Source organism: Crocodylus porosus, unplaced genomic scaffold, assembly GCF_001723895.1.
Source record: "Crocodylus porosus isolate Cpor-Errol unplaced genomic scaffold, CroPor_comp1, whole genome shotgun sequence".
NCBI lineage: Eukaryota > Metazoa > Chordata > Crocodylia > Crocodylidae > Crocodylus > Crocodylus porosus.
Genome location: NW_017728906.1, coordinates 24273248 through 24288423, shown reverse-complemented (window position 1 = coordinate 24288423; position 15176 = coordinate 24273248). Strand labels below are relative to the sequence as shown.

At 39.4% G+C, this 15176-nt stretch overlaps 1 long non-coding RNA gene across 1 annotated transcript in view; it reads right to left on the bottom strand.

Annotated features, from left to right (window-relative positions):
- The window catches only part of LOC109305707, a 60210-nt gene extending 50799 nt beyond the window's left edge, over positions 1–9411 (bottom strand). The window contains exon 1 of the long non-coding RNA XR_002099672.1: positions 9057–9411. This is a non-coding gene — a long non-coding RNA (uncharacterized LOC109305707). The remainder of the gene's footprint in view (positions 1–9056) is intronic.
- Positions 9412–15176: the final 5765 nt, after the last annotated feature.

The following is a 15176-nucleotide window of genomic DNA, read 5'->3' as shown; positions in this document are numbered from 1 at the left end:
TTGGGGGGAGAGACGGTATTTTTATTTATTTATTCTTGAGAGAGACACAGACAGACAGAGATCAGCAGCAGACCATAGGGTTTGTACCAAGTGTAAAAAAATGTAAGAATATAAAGGGAAGGAGATTTCCAGAATCATGGTTGCTCCTTTAGTATAAAGTAATAATTTTAGGATGGGTTTTCCAAACATGCTTGGTGCCGATATAACTCTAAGCCAGCTGAAGTTAATGGTAAAAGTTCTACAGTCTTCAGTGGGAAGACTGTTTGTTTTACATTCAATATTTATCTATAATATCTACCTGCAGCAGTCAAGCTTGATTTAGAAAACTTATTAATGTTTTAAGGTGCTTTTGGTATTAGCACTGCTGTTCAGAGCTATTCAATATTGTTAACAGCAGGGTGGGTACTTTCTACTTTACAATATTAGGAATTGGTCTCATTTCACTTAAATTTTATTATCTAACACCATACATATACATTGTTTTGTATAGCACTGCTAAAAGGCAAACCTCTATCAGCAAAGAATTTACCACCTGTTGGACAATCTTTAAAGCATGAAGGTTGCACAGGGCATTAGCAAGGTCAGAGTTGAAAGGCTACATAAAGTAAATTAGTCCTTAAGTGATAGTTTATAAAAAAGGGAAAAAGAGGGCACTCGATATATTGCAACACTCACTATATCTAATAAAATAAAGTGTTTAAATACTTAACATTGACACTGAATATCAATGTCATCATTAGGCTTTACAGGTGCCACTACACTAACAGAATGGACAGGTGTTCACAACTCTGAGTCATGGCTTTATGAAAACACCTAAATAAAGGCATGGGCGTGTGCTAACTTAAACTACCTAGGATGTGTAACAGTAGTATTGAAGACACCTCAGCATAGGCTGGAACATACTAGCAGTCACAGTACAAATTATCCAGGGACACAGGGTACAAGCAGATAGCTAGCATATGCTAAAACCCAGGTTACTACATCTTAACTACTCTTACCAATGCTAGCTGGGTTAATTTAGTACAGATATGGTAGCATGCATTACAATTGCACCTTCCTTCAATTGTAGGCCTAACTCTTGGCTATTGACACAAGTTACATATAAACTGGTTTAAGTGATCAGAAAATAGTTTAAACCTGTAACAGAACAGAAGTTCAGTGCACATAAACCAGTTTCAGAATGGCCCAAACTGGTTCAAGATAAATGTGGTTGAATGTACTATCTGATTTAGGTCATCTGGTTAGTTAACTGATTTAGGGCAAATTGGTATATGGAACTTCTGTCTTAGACCCCTTCCTGATTCAAGTTAAATCACAGTCTCCCAGCATCCTAGGATGCTTTGCAGCCCTAGGTTTGGCTGTGCGGTCTGCTTGAGTTGACCCCGGCTGGGGTCTCTTGCCAATGGGAGAGGGGAGGCAGGTGGATTTAATCCCCTTCTCTCCCCTCTCTTTGCCTGCGGTGACCACCCCACCCCACCGCCTGAACAGCAAGCAGGGGGGAAAAGCTGGAAAGACTTGGCTGGGGTCCTTTGCTGGTGGGAGAAGGGAGGCAGTGGGGGTTTAAACTCCCTTCCTCGCCCCTCTCACCTGAGGCACTGTCCAGGCCACTGTTCTGGTCATGCCCCCCTGCTGCTCAGGGACAAACATAACAAGGGCTGCTTCCCCTTTCCCCTTCCAGGCACAACCCAGCTGGGTCCTTGTAGGCCAGGGTGGGGGTTTAAAACCCTCCCCAATCATAGTGGCCTGCCCCCTCTCCTCCCTCATCCCCAGCTCAGCTTCCTTTCAGCCTTCCAGCCATTGCTAAGGGAAAGGGAGGACTTGCTTTAGTGCCTCCCAGCTTTTAGCCTTGGCCACTTGCTTTTTGGTTCAATCTATGCAGGTTAAACTGACTTGCAAAGATTGAATCAATTCAGGCTTGGGCTTTTTGAATGTCTGTAGATAGCCCAATATAGTAGCATGTATTACAATTGCACTTTCCTTTACTACGTAGGCCTGACTTTTGTGTCAGGCTATTTGCAGGCCCAGACAGGTATCATACAATGCATAGACTCAGCCCACATATGGAATACTGTGGCAGTCTTTGGAAGATTATCCCTACGTGTCTGAATGCATTGGCAGTCACGTTGGACACTCCTCCATCCTTAAATTTAGGGCCTCATCCAAACCCTGCTGAAGCCAGGGCATGTCTGTACTGCTGCTGCTGCAGTGCTCTTGAGAGCTATACTGCAAACTCTGCCCTTACCCATACATTTCTACTCCCTAAGTGTCAAAGCCAGAAATGAAGCAGTGAAGCTGTGCTGAAGATGCTTCCTGCTTCTAGAGAGCTCAAGAGTGGTGGTGGGGCCACAACCTAGCGTGTCTTGACCACTTCCTTTCTGAGCTCTACATGTCCAAGGTAGGACAAGCTTTACAAGTGGCACTCAAAAGAGCTTTGCAGAAGCTCAAAAAACATACCTATAGAGCTTTTCACTACTTAGATTAGGTCCCTCATGTAGAAACAGAAAGAGATTTAAGAAAGGGAATAATCTGGTCAGAGGGTCATTTTGAGCCTTCTGCCTACTTTTTCATTCCATTTAAGCCCTTAACTAGAGTTTTACTGTATTTCATCTCATTTCCATTCTGCAAATGGCCTGCCTCCCTTCCCGAGGCTGAGTATGTGAACTGAACTGTCACAAGGGATCCAAACAATTTGGTTCTTATGGGTATTTAAAAAAAATTACCAGAATCTCGTTTCAAGTGAGAGAGAAAATCAGAGTAAACATACATAAAATGTGCTATGACAAATTTAACCATCAGTCTTAACCTCATTCCTCATTGGTAAAGGGTGATTTCACCACTTACACCTCTCTCTACTATTCCAGCAGCTATTTCAGAATGACACAAATAACATGCCAACTTTACTTTAGGGAAATGTTACTTAAAGCATCCAATTCAAAGGTATATGAACAGGAATATTTCGAAACAGCCAGTAACATTTTCTCTTTGTTATTTTCACATGTCATTTGTTCTCAGTATTTTTTTCACTACTATCAATCAGATGGTCCCTTCTACATACTTCAGTTGGCACTTCTTAAGGAAGTGCCTTCTATCAATGATGGATAAGACACACTGTCTCAGACAGAACAGATTTTCCCTCCCACCTCATCTCTCTTCTGTGTTTATATGTCCCTTTCCATTTTCCTCCTTTAATCTCTAACTTCTCAGCTCCACCCCTCACCCCTATTATCTCTTCTCATTCCTTTTGTCTATTCCCGTTCTATCCCACCATAAAGGTAATATTGTGGCCCTCATCACTGTAGAATCTGAACATCTCTCCTCTTGCCTATGCTGTTTTCACCTTCACCACAATCCTTTGTTAGATTCCTCTGTTGATCTGCTTCAAGTGCATTGGCAGCAGAGTAAAAGTGAATTGAAAGCTGATCACAAAATTTCCAAGATCAGGTTTCCATTCACTTTCACTGTCTTCTTAGGCACTTGGAACAGAAGAGCAGAAGGCAAAGTGTAGGTGAAGAGACAGGTGGTCCCACTCATTTCATTAGAACCTACATGGAGTACAATAGCCAGGGAAGCTGTATGAAGCTTGAGAAGCTATAACACAGCTTCAGTGAGAGAATTACACCATACAACAGTGATTCTTAACCTTTTTACACTCAAGAGACCCCTGGATAGACTCATAGCACCTCTTGGAAAATTCTGACTCTTAGATTTCACTCTTTTTTGACTACAGAAAAATAATAGAGTAGTTTTTCAGTTGCAAAGAACTCAGACCACAGCTATGGATTTGTATCTGAAACCTCTGGGTTTATCTTGTGACTCGTGTTTGCAAACCTAACAGTGGCATCCTGGTTGAGAATCACTGATCTACAACGTTAGGGCCAGTCCCAGTTCCATTACATTAATAACAATAAAACTGCTGGCTTCACTAGAATGTGGTTTGGCCTGAAATCCATGGTTTACCTCATGCAGTTAGTACGAGATGATCCCAACTCGCTGTGAAGTTAAACAAGAGGGAAGATGGCACAGTTGTTTATATTGTACCAGGAGGGTTTATTCTTAGCCAAATTTAGTCATCCATATATACTCTGCTGTAATTACCCTGTCTTCTTCCCAAACAAAACCATGATCTGCTGCAGTGCCTCATGCTTGTTCCTGTCCAGGCTCTGCCCATTTTTATTCAAAATCCTATCTCCACATACAATTTTAAGTGGGGCAGCACCACCTTAAATCCCACAGTCAAACCTGTAACGAAGGAAGACTTCTAGACAGCTCTGGTCTCCTCTTCTACCTCTGCATCTGCTTTAGTTTGACCCCTTCTCTGCTTGCAGAACAGGGCTGGTCAGGAGGGAGGTCTTCCTGACAACTGAGCATTCCTTGGAGCAGCACTAAGCAACCTGATTGGGCCAAATGTTTTAAGGAGAGAAATCCCTATAGATAAAATGACTAGCCACAAACTGGGATTGTGTAGTAATGATCTGAGTCCAGAGAAACATATACCAATGGTGCATAAATCCTCTGCTCTAAGTCTGGTCTGGTCTCCAGATGATGCAACTATTTACTCAACTCCAGTGCTGACAACTGGAGTTTCTTCTGAGGCTTATGATTCTGGTGCTTTTTTTGAAGCTCAGCTCCTGGAGTCATATGATTATGTGAAAAATATGTTTTGACCATGATAATTGGAGAGAAAACTTGAAAATGTGGCCACTGCAACAATAAAACATATTAAAATAAACCTGTTTTTATTTTTTTAATATCATTGTATCTCCCTTAACTTCTTAGAATTTGAATAATAATTTCCGGACATTTAGTAATACTGTAACTCACCCTATATTTCAGATGCAATAATTTTCTCCTGTACCTGCATAACATGCTGCATCTTTCAGTCACAGGAGGTCTGCAAATGTGTTCATCTTTAATACAAAGCACTCTTTCTACCCTTGAAGACATGCTTCCTTAAGCACAAGTGAGTCCTACTGACTCATCTTATAACTATTCCAGGTACCTCCCAGATTTTTCTCTGAAAATCAAGTATGAAACTGTTATTGAAAAGGAAAAAAATATGTCTTAACATAAGGTTTTTCTAGGTTTTCTTTCACTCTACTTTCCTCAAACAGAACAGACTGAAAGGACTGTTAAAAGGAGCAGTGCATCTCTAGCTCATACTAAAATCTCCTCTCATCCCCTTCCTATGCAGCCACCCTGGCTAGGGACAGACATTCAAAAAGCCTGAGCCTGAACTGATCCAGTCTTTGCAGGTTAGTCTAACCTGGCTAGACTAAACAGGTTTGTAACTGAACAACATACCAGAAATGCAGGCACATGCAGGCATTTCCCAGGCTAGAAGCTGGGAGGGGGGGGCAGTGCTAGAGCAGCCCTCCCTTCCCTTGCACACTACTGACCTGAGGGGTGGTGTAGCCAGCCTCTGGCAGGACACACTGATTAGTCCAGCAGGGAATAGATGACAGTGTTTATCATTCCATTAAGAAAACAACAGAGCAAACATTACCAGCTCTCTGTTGATTCTACCTGTTGATTCAGCAGGGACTGTAGTCAGCATGCCATATGTGGTTACAGCTTATACGACACCTATCCACAAGGCCGGGGGGGGGAAATTCCTGCTTATCAGGGAGTGGTGAGAGGGAGGGCCTGAGCAGTCTGCTTTTCCTGCCAGAGCTGCAGCCAGGGAGCAGAGGGAAGGGGCCAGCCCTGTTGTGGAGCAGAGAACCCAGCCCAGCACAGAGAGCATGCCGGGCTACTGGGGAAGTCTGATATATCTTAAACCAACAAGGGGTCTGGGACAGACATTGTATAAACTGGTTTGACCCAAATTAGCTAAGTCTGATACTACATTCAACCAGATTTATCTCAAGCCAATTTCAGCCATTTTCATGTTTATGTTCTAGTTTATGTGCACTGAACATCTGTTCTGTTACAGGTTTAAACCAGTTTCTGATCACTTTAAACCTATTTATATATAATGTCTGTCCCTAGCCCCTGGGTATAGTATATGTAAACCTTCCAAAAGAGCAAAACATCTAAAAGTAATGTAATCTTTCTTCGAAGTTTTTTAAAACTGCCTCTTTTCTAGTATCTACTTGAATTAAATGAACCAACAAAAACGTCATTTTGTGATAGGAGGTGGCTTTCTTCTATGTGCAAATGCATATATTAAATATATATGGCATTTGTCACCTTGGCCTGGCTTGTAGCACTGTAGCTTTGTTTTGGTTGGTAGGAAAGAAATCATAATTCTTCTTGATCACCTGTATCACTAACACAAACATATCTAAGAATAATCAAAGTACTTATACCTGTTGTGAGATGATGATCTTTTGATGCATTCAAAGATTGGGAAATCATTATTAATAATCAGAATTTTGTTCTTCTTGGTTGCTTTGCATCAGGAAAAAATGTTTTATAAAATCTAATTATGCCTCATTACCAGCCTGCAAGAAAGTATCCCTGTGTTACCAATGGGAAAAAAAATCAAGGCACCAAGAGGTTAGGTGACTTGCCTGAAGTCATACAGGAGGTTATTGTCAGAGATGGCAATAGAAACTATTACTTCTCTCCCCAGTCCTATTGTTCCTACCCAGAAGGTACACTCTTCTCTAAGGGACTGCAGAAGGTTTTGGGGGAGATAAATCTATAGTCACCCAAAATATTTTCCTTGAGATTTTTGGGATAGGAAAAGCATTTCAAAATATATTCACCCCCATCTTCCCACAGTCCAGGAAAAGTAATCTACTTATACTATAGGGCTAAGTACAAACAGTCAAAAACCCTGAGGCTGAGTTGATTCAGTCTTTGCAGGTTAGTCTAAGCTGCATAGATTGAACTAATAAGCAAGTGAACAGATATTCACTTTTGATTCCAGAAATGCAGCCATGTGCTAGAGCAGACAGCTTGACTGTAGAAGGGATCTGGAACAGAAGTTAAATAAACTGATTTAACCACATCCATCCAGGTTTATCTTAAACCAGTTTCAGTCATTTTGAAAGTGGTTTATATGCACTGCATTTCTGTTGTGTTACAGATTTGAACCTGTTTCCAATCATTTATACTGGTTTATGTGTAATTTCTGTCCTTAGTCTAAGGGTACCTTCCCCCCTTTTTGGAAACTTGCTATAGAACTTTTAAAAAAAAAAGAAAAAAAATTGTTTAACTGTTAAGGACCCAGCTCAGAATGACTATCCTCCTCAGACAGCATAAAACTTCTCCCAAAAAAAAAAATAAATAAATGGAAGGAAAAGAAAAAGAAAAAAGAAAAAAAGACGGGAATCCAGTTTGCAATAAGAACGTGGCATGTGGCATCTGCTCAAAATGTGAACTTGCCATTTCAACACAGTTTCCAGTCCCCGTGCATTTCTGGAGTCATGTTAATTTCTCCACAGCATCTGAGGCAGAATTTACACTATCACAATGGATGGGCAGGAGGGAGAACTTTAGTTTGGCAGAAACAGAGTATAATAGGTGAGTGACAGTGAACTTGTTTGTTTGGAAGGACTTGTTAAAGAGTCTGCATCTCTAGCAAACACTTTTGACATACATTTGAAACACCAACTTCAAAAATAGGTACTCTCTTACATACTATATTTTCTTTCCCAAGTTGAGTTTATTAACTCAAAATAGTTTAGAAATAAGTATCAAGACTGCCTTTTATGTAAAAGCAATTATGTTATATTTTGTAAGATCACCCAGCTAAAGGAAATATTTTCCTTTAACTGAACATAAATTGTTCCAAGACTTCTCAAGTACTTCAGTCCAAATTCAGTTATTCACTTTTTGAAAACAAAGCACAAAAATTTTTAAAGAAGGGATATTGGATCCCATGTGGTACCCGATTGTATTCATGCTGGAATAGAGAAAGCAGATAGGCTAGTTTGTTAAATAGCAAGCATTTTAAATGAGCAGAGCATGTTGAGTAACTTTGACATGCACTGATGATTTATTAGTCTACATTTTGTCAACTCAGCGGTTTTTAAAAACATTTCTGATGGTACTGTCAACTTGTTAATACTGTTACCTTTTTAATAAAACTTTTTCCCCCTGAAATAACAGTACAGCTTACACTGGTTTTATGACCATTATGCTGAATAATTTTCTTAGAAATATTTAAAACAAAGCCTCTTCGATAACATTGCAAAAGAAACCTGCATGCTCCTTAAAATAAAACTACTAAACCCAGTCCTTGATATGATTTTGTTCCTTGCATAAAATCAGACTATCTCAATCTTTCTAATATTTTCAGAAATATGTATACAAACACAAATCCTTCATATCTAAACAGAAATCAGAATTACTGAACATTGCCTCAAGATAAAGTTATGTGCATCACAACAAAGGAATGCAAAAAGCTACAACAAAGCTCAAGTAAATAAAATAAATACAGACCCAAAAAAAGGCTGGATTTTCCCAAAAATATGACTTTGTCAAAAGAACAAAGCACACACAAAGAGCATGTAAAACCTGAATTCAAAACACATTTATTTAAAAAAAGACGAGGACACATGTTTTTCTCTTTTAGTTCGAAAAATAAAGGGCACAGCAATGAGTCTTGCTGGCAGGCAGATAACTCACAGGCCCTGACCCTTCGACTCACCAGGAATTCAAACACAAAGCTCTTTTCATAGTGACCGTGCCATACATTCTCAAGATAAGGCGGCAAAATAAGGAGTAGTGGAGAGGTGCCATGGAGCTCAGACTATACAAACTCTTCATGTAAATTGTTGCATTCACTTATTCACCCATATGTCGCTGCACACCTGATCCTGCTTACACAGCAGTTTTACGGCAAAACAGCAGCAAAGCAATATGATTTTAAAACAGCGACACACCTCCTAAAACAGACACAAAGAACACATGTACAAGGGGCAAGGACAGGGCCATCCCTCTACAACATTGTATCGTTCGGAATTAAAACGCGCCTCAGGAAAATAACCTGAAACACGACGAGTTTCCAAAATGGACTGCTTTGTTAAAACAGAAGGATTTAAAAAAAAAACAAAAAACCCAACAGCAATAAGCACACTTAAAGCAATACTACAAATCTGACTCACCATAGAAAAGCAACAGTTGCCTGAAGTTAGTGTATTATTTTCTGCCCTGTTCCATTTCACGTTTTGTCTATAGTTGTCCAACACTTAGTAGCTCAGAGCTGCCACACAGAGGCCCCTCCAGTGATCTGGCTTATTTGCCTGTCAGTTTGAGTCCCAGATTCTGTCCTATGCAGCTGTGCACTTTGCTGGAGTCCTAATAATTTTCCATAAGCTTTCTCCCTGCCTCAAGTAGGTAATTTGCTTTCTCTGTTCAATAAATACTCAGATCACTTTTCTGGTACTCACAGGGATAAAGCTTTAAGTTGTTAGTCTTCTAGTTAAGGAGTTCTTACTAAGTAGTGGGTGGAGAAGACTAAGCTCAGTACAAGGAAACTCTGCGCATAATCAGGACTCTGAGAAACTTCCTCCCATTCCCCCAACCCCTCCTCTCGCTAGGCTAAGCTGCCAGTGCCTCCTTCACAGAATTTAGGAATGTAAAGGGAGGACTCAAAGAGGCCCAGTCAGACAAGCCTTTCTCAATCAATTAGCTTGCAGCCATTACTTGTGACCTTAGGTCACGCAACATAAGTGTGTGGGGTGTGCCTTTAGGGGTACCAAAGCTACTTGCTAAAACTTACATAACCAAAAGTGTTCAAACATCAAATAAACAGTGAAAGCTAGAAAATATTTTTCCAATACCACAATTTTTTCAGGAAGCACAATATTTGACCAAAGAACTATTACGCTGCTTTTACCAGTAATAAGTGATGGGATGCTTATAACTTTTTTTTCCTATAAATATTTCATATATATATCTATATGTGTGTGTGTGTGTGTGTATGTGTGTGTATACATGTATACACACACATACACACACACATTCTCTCTCCTGTCTCCCTTGTTCCATGAGGGGCAGGCTTTTGGGATATTGAAATAACATTGGCTTTTTCAAATGCAGTCTGATGGAGCACATGGCTTTATTTGCTAAAATGTAACTATACTGGCTCTGCTGTGACAAGACAGGAAGCTTATTCAGAGCGCAAAATTCATCATAAGTATTCCAAATTCTCTGCAGCAAATGAGTTTAGATTGTTCAAACCCCACGGTTCATCTTAATATTTTCACCATAACAAATAGAACAACTGAAGTCATAAAGCCCTCAAATATTTAAATGAGCCCCCTGGACTTAATACACGGTAAGAAGAGGGTGTAATTTACACCAATTCCCACACATCAAAAATACACCCCTTGGTGTGAAAGAAAACTTCAAAAAGAGCTTGCAGCTTCATATCCTGCCAACCCAATGACATGGAGATGATACCCTGGAAAAGCCATGAGGGAGTCCTGATTTCAAAAGCAGATCCATGACTCCCCCTTTCTGGGCCAGACAAGATCAATGCACTGCAGGGGTGATGCACTTTAATCTCAGGGCACATCGCAAAGAATCTCTTACAAGTGCTGCAAATCAAGGCTCACATAAGGTTTGAGGGAAGCTAACTAAGCCATACTGAACTCTAAAGACCAACAGCAAGGAAAACACACACAAAGTGAGAAAGTAAAGATAAGCCATGAAACTTAGTCCCATGTAGATGGCTTGCACAAGGATTGTTCATCACTAAAAATCCCAACTGAACTCTCTAAATTATCGGTGTGGTTTCAAATAACTTCAGAGATTCATACCCATGGATCCGTCCTAAGGATCAGAGCCCCGGAGTGTAAATGTATTGAGGTGTTTATCTTGTGCATAGACCGTTATATCATCAGCATATATTCAATGCAATCCGATTTAAATCCTAGGAAGGCCCTGGTAGTGAAAGTGAAAAGCTTGAGATGTTTAAAATTAAGATACTTGACTAGGATTTAAGATATCGATTTTCAGTTCCTTCCTCTGCCACAGATTTCCTGTTTGATTTTTAGGGCAGTGTTTTAATCTATTTGTACATCAGTCCCCAGTTCTGTGTTATATGGTGGGTCAGTATGGCTAGGCACTTACTTATTCACTCACAGGTTTTAGGAAGGTTTTAGAGACAGAAAATTATTTAAACTATGGGGCCTTCTACACAACAATGGATGCACCAAGCTGCAGAATTACTATTATAGCAAGACTGTGCCTACAGCATACACTGCCACACATCACAGGATTTCTTGGTGAATACAAAAAGAGAGAAAGTGCACACAGTAGATGAATCACCTCTCAATTCAGACCAGTTCTACTGTTGGGGTTAAGCAGAGGTACAGATCCTCTAGGAGAGGAATGTGAAATCATGCACATAAGTAATTTTTGCACATTACTATTCCTTCCACCGATTTCAGTGAGACTACCCACAAAAACCAGAGTTCCTCACATGCCAGAGAGCTTCCATAATAGAGCTCTTGGTTCACAAGGTAAATGCTTAAGGGTCTTGTATTTCAAATCTAACTTTTTTCAGCAAACAGAAATCCCAGTTGGGTAGAGTCCAGGGTTTCCTGACAATAGTTCCCAGCAGGTTTTAAGGAATGAAGAAGTCACTGCAACTTCTCCTATCTGTGATCTTCCAGGCATCTTGAGTGTAAGTATTTGCCTTTTACCTCAGTTTTTCCCTTTAAACTACAAATTCTAAACCAAGATATACCCTAGCACCCCATTTGGAAGGACATTGTAGCAGTGCACAGCTTTCTTTTGGCAAGATGAATGTAGAAAATTTACCACACTACTAACAAGACATTTAAAGGAAGTTTTTAATGTAACTTAAAACAATGCCTGCACATTGGAAATAATACTTAGTATAATGGATTCTTTTGGCACCACTGATTCCTCAGGCTGATGGCTCTTCCTTTTGCTGATTGCTGGCTCTAAGATTGCCTCTGCATTGGCTCTTCTCCATTACTGCCACATTTCAGCCAAGCAAAGGCAGCATGAATTATTTCAATACAATCTATGACATAAAAAGCTATATAGCAGTAATGAGGCTTTAGTATTTCAAAGAGTAAATACAAGATGGTGGCCAGGATTATATCATTTCCCTAGAATTTTGCAAGGGTTTGGTCTCTCTCCCATGAGCCAAATCACTGAAACGGACAGAACCAAATATTGACTTAAGGAAAGAGTTCGTTTTAGCATTCCAACTGAGGTGACATGAAAAGGACACTCGGTGCCCAAAAGCTTGTCTAACATTTCTCCCAACTATACAGCTGATTGAATAAAAGATATCACTAAAAATAATTCCTTTAATTCTTGTCTTAGGATGTTTAAGGATAAATAGATGCCATACATTATTGCAGAAATGGCTGTGTGGCATTGATGGGTGATATACTGACATTCTGTAGACAATGTAAAATGATATCCTCCCCTACTTTCCCAAAATACCAAAGTTGGAAGCCTATCTTAAATTAACCATCAATACTATGACTTCTACTTTTACTGAATGCAAATGTCATGCAAGCTCTTTCAGTGAGAGGTAAATTGTTATGCAGAGAATATTTCTATCCATATTTCTCCCTCCCTCCACTGAAACTTCCCCATATGTGTTACAGCAAAGAGGAGGATGTTTTTTATATGATAATATAGCTTGATCACTTTCTCCTTCCATGGTCTCAGTTCAATGTTTTTAGCTCTTTGCTATACAACCAACAGAGAACATGGGCCTGGTTGGTAAAGCATTCTGGGATGGTTTGCTTGTATAATAATTTAAATACCCCCAGAATTAAATGAAAACAAGGCAACAACACTGAGACCCAATTTCAAAAGATCAGGCCCTCCCTCCCCTCTTCACCAACAAGAAATGTACCTCTTCAGTAAGACAAAAAAGCTGCAATAAGCAATTGATATAGAATATGATCATAGTTTCTCAGCTGTTGTCATCAGTAGGATACTAACATCCTAATTCCTAAATTAATTACTTCATATTAAGAAGGAAGCTCCTGTAAAAAGGAAATGAATATTAATTTCAGTCAAAAAAGGGAAGCTTACAGCTGAACTACAGTACTTTGAAACAGGCCTTCTAACACTATAAGGCTTCTTTCACCTCCTTCCCCCACCCCATTTTCCTTTCAGGAAACAAAATTCAAGAAGAGAGAGAGAGAGGGTGTCAAAAGGTTACTGCAGGCTTGTAAGAGCAAAGAACATGAGAGGCCCATTCTTTCCTTAACACCTGACATCCTAGGGTACATTTTCTTCAGTACTGTGCTCAGTAGATTAGACATGCACCTTCTATTGATAACAATGGAAGCTGTGCATCTAATTCACTCTGCAATATTCCTTAAAAGTCTTCCCTTTTTCCTTCCTCATATAAATCACTCTCCCTTTCTCCAACAATTATAAAATGAATTACTTGAAATTTACCATCTCATTAAGGGGGAAAAAAACCTTAGAGCTGGAAAACAAATATTTTCTGAGTCCTGAAATTTAATTTCCTATACTTCAGCTAAAAATAATTGCAATGTAATCAGTAAAAGTATATACACCTCCTGAATTAAACAATACAGGGGGGAAAGCTTATATGAACTTTACAAACATTAGTGCTGTCAGACAAAATCTTGAATGAAAGCCTTCAGAACAGGGTTATAAATTCAGACTATCGTTCGTCCATTTCTCAAAAACACAAAGATTTCTATTACTTTCTAATCTTAGCACTGTGTTCCCTCAATAGGGCAAGCATGCCAAGACAGAATATTCATGCTTAGTCATGTTTGCAGAACAGAGAAAAAGAGTGAACTATTAAATTAACGAAGTCATTGTCACCTACAATTTTATACAGAAGAGGCCCCCAGTTTTGTGTGCCAGGCAAAGATCATAGTGGATAATGCTGAAAGGGATTATAGACACACACTGTTGAGTCTAGCTGGCTGCACAGTTCAGAGCAAAATGAGAGAGGATTCATTTTTTCCTAATGTTAAGCATAAGATACTCGAGGTAAAAAGAATGCAACAAAAATAATAAAGAACAATTGCCTTTTTGTGATGGAAAAGGAAAATAAATGCAAGCCAAATTTGTGATGAAAATAAAGCAGCAGGTGAGATTCAGAGACTAATCCAATGTGTACAACTGTTGGCCAACTTTCAATTAAGTGGAAAAATAGCTAGGATACAAATCTGGCTGTATGAGGTTGTTAGAGATCTTAAGGGAAGGCAGGAAGTTTTGATTTAACAGGATGGCAGTTCTTAGCTCACGGTAACAGTGAGACTTTAGAAAACGAGCATTTATAGAATCCATAGCCAATAAAACCAGCAGACGTAGTAATTCTCATGAATGCAAGATGATCCAAGACTCCTGTGGTTTTCTGAACACCAAGGCAGACTTTTTTTTACCTACTTAGTGGATTGTTGGATGGGGATGAGAATATGTTCTTGTACATGTTTTATCCTGCATATAACCTTTCAAGACCACAGAAAAACCTATAGAAGACTTGTACAGGGAAACCCATCCCTGTACTCACACACACACACACACACTAAGAAATATAAGATTTGTGATACAGTTACCTGGAAAGTCATCTTGCTGGTAGATGTATGATCTATCTCATACATCATGGTTTGTCTTTCAGGGAAAGACCAGGTTCCCATGTATAAGGACACATATAAGGGAACACTTGCAAATCCAATGAAAATCAAAACTGAACAAACAAACAAAAAAACCCCTAGGTCAGAAAGCATGGAAGTTCCGCAAGCTGAAATGAATAAGCCAAACTCAGTTACTGTGTAATGTCTCTTTCTGATTTGAGTACAGGGGTAAAAGGTAATATGACAAGTGAATTACCAAAGCACCATCCAGGAGGCTCTCTGACCTTCCTAAAAAAATAATTTTGATAAGAAGGATGTCTTATGGACTTTTTACCAGCCAAGGAGGATAAGTATTGCCATGAGCTTGGAAAGATTCAAGGGTATGAAGAAAGAACAAAAAGAAAAGGAACATATATGGGTAGTACTAATTAGATTTACAGAAATATTGTCCAACTTGTTGGTCATAAGGTCATCTAGGTTATCATACACAGGCTTGGAAGAGAATATTTGCAAAAGCTTGCATTTATTTTGATGTACTAGGACCACATATTCATTAAGATCTCCCCAGGCAGAAGAAGGATTTGTTCCATGCCCTGTTTCTCTTCTACCTTTTTCTCCTGTTGTCATTCATGCTAGTCTTCTACCGTGCAAATCTAACAAGCT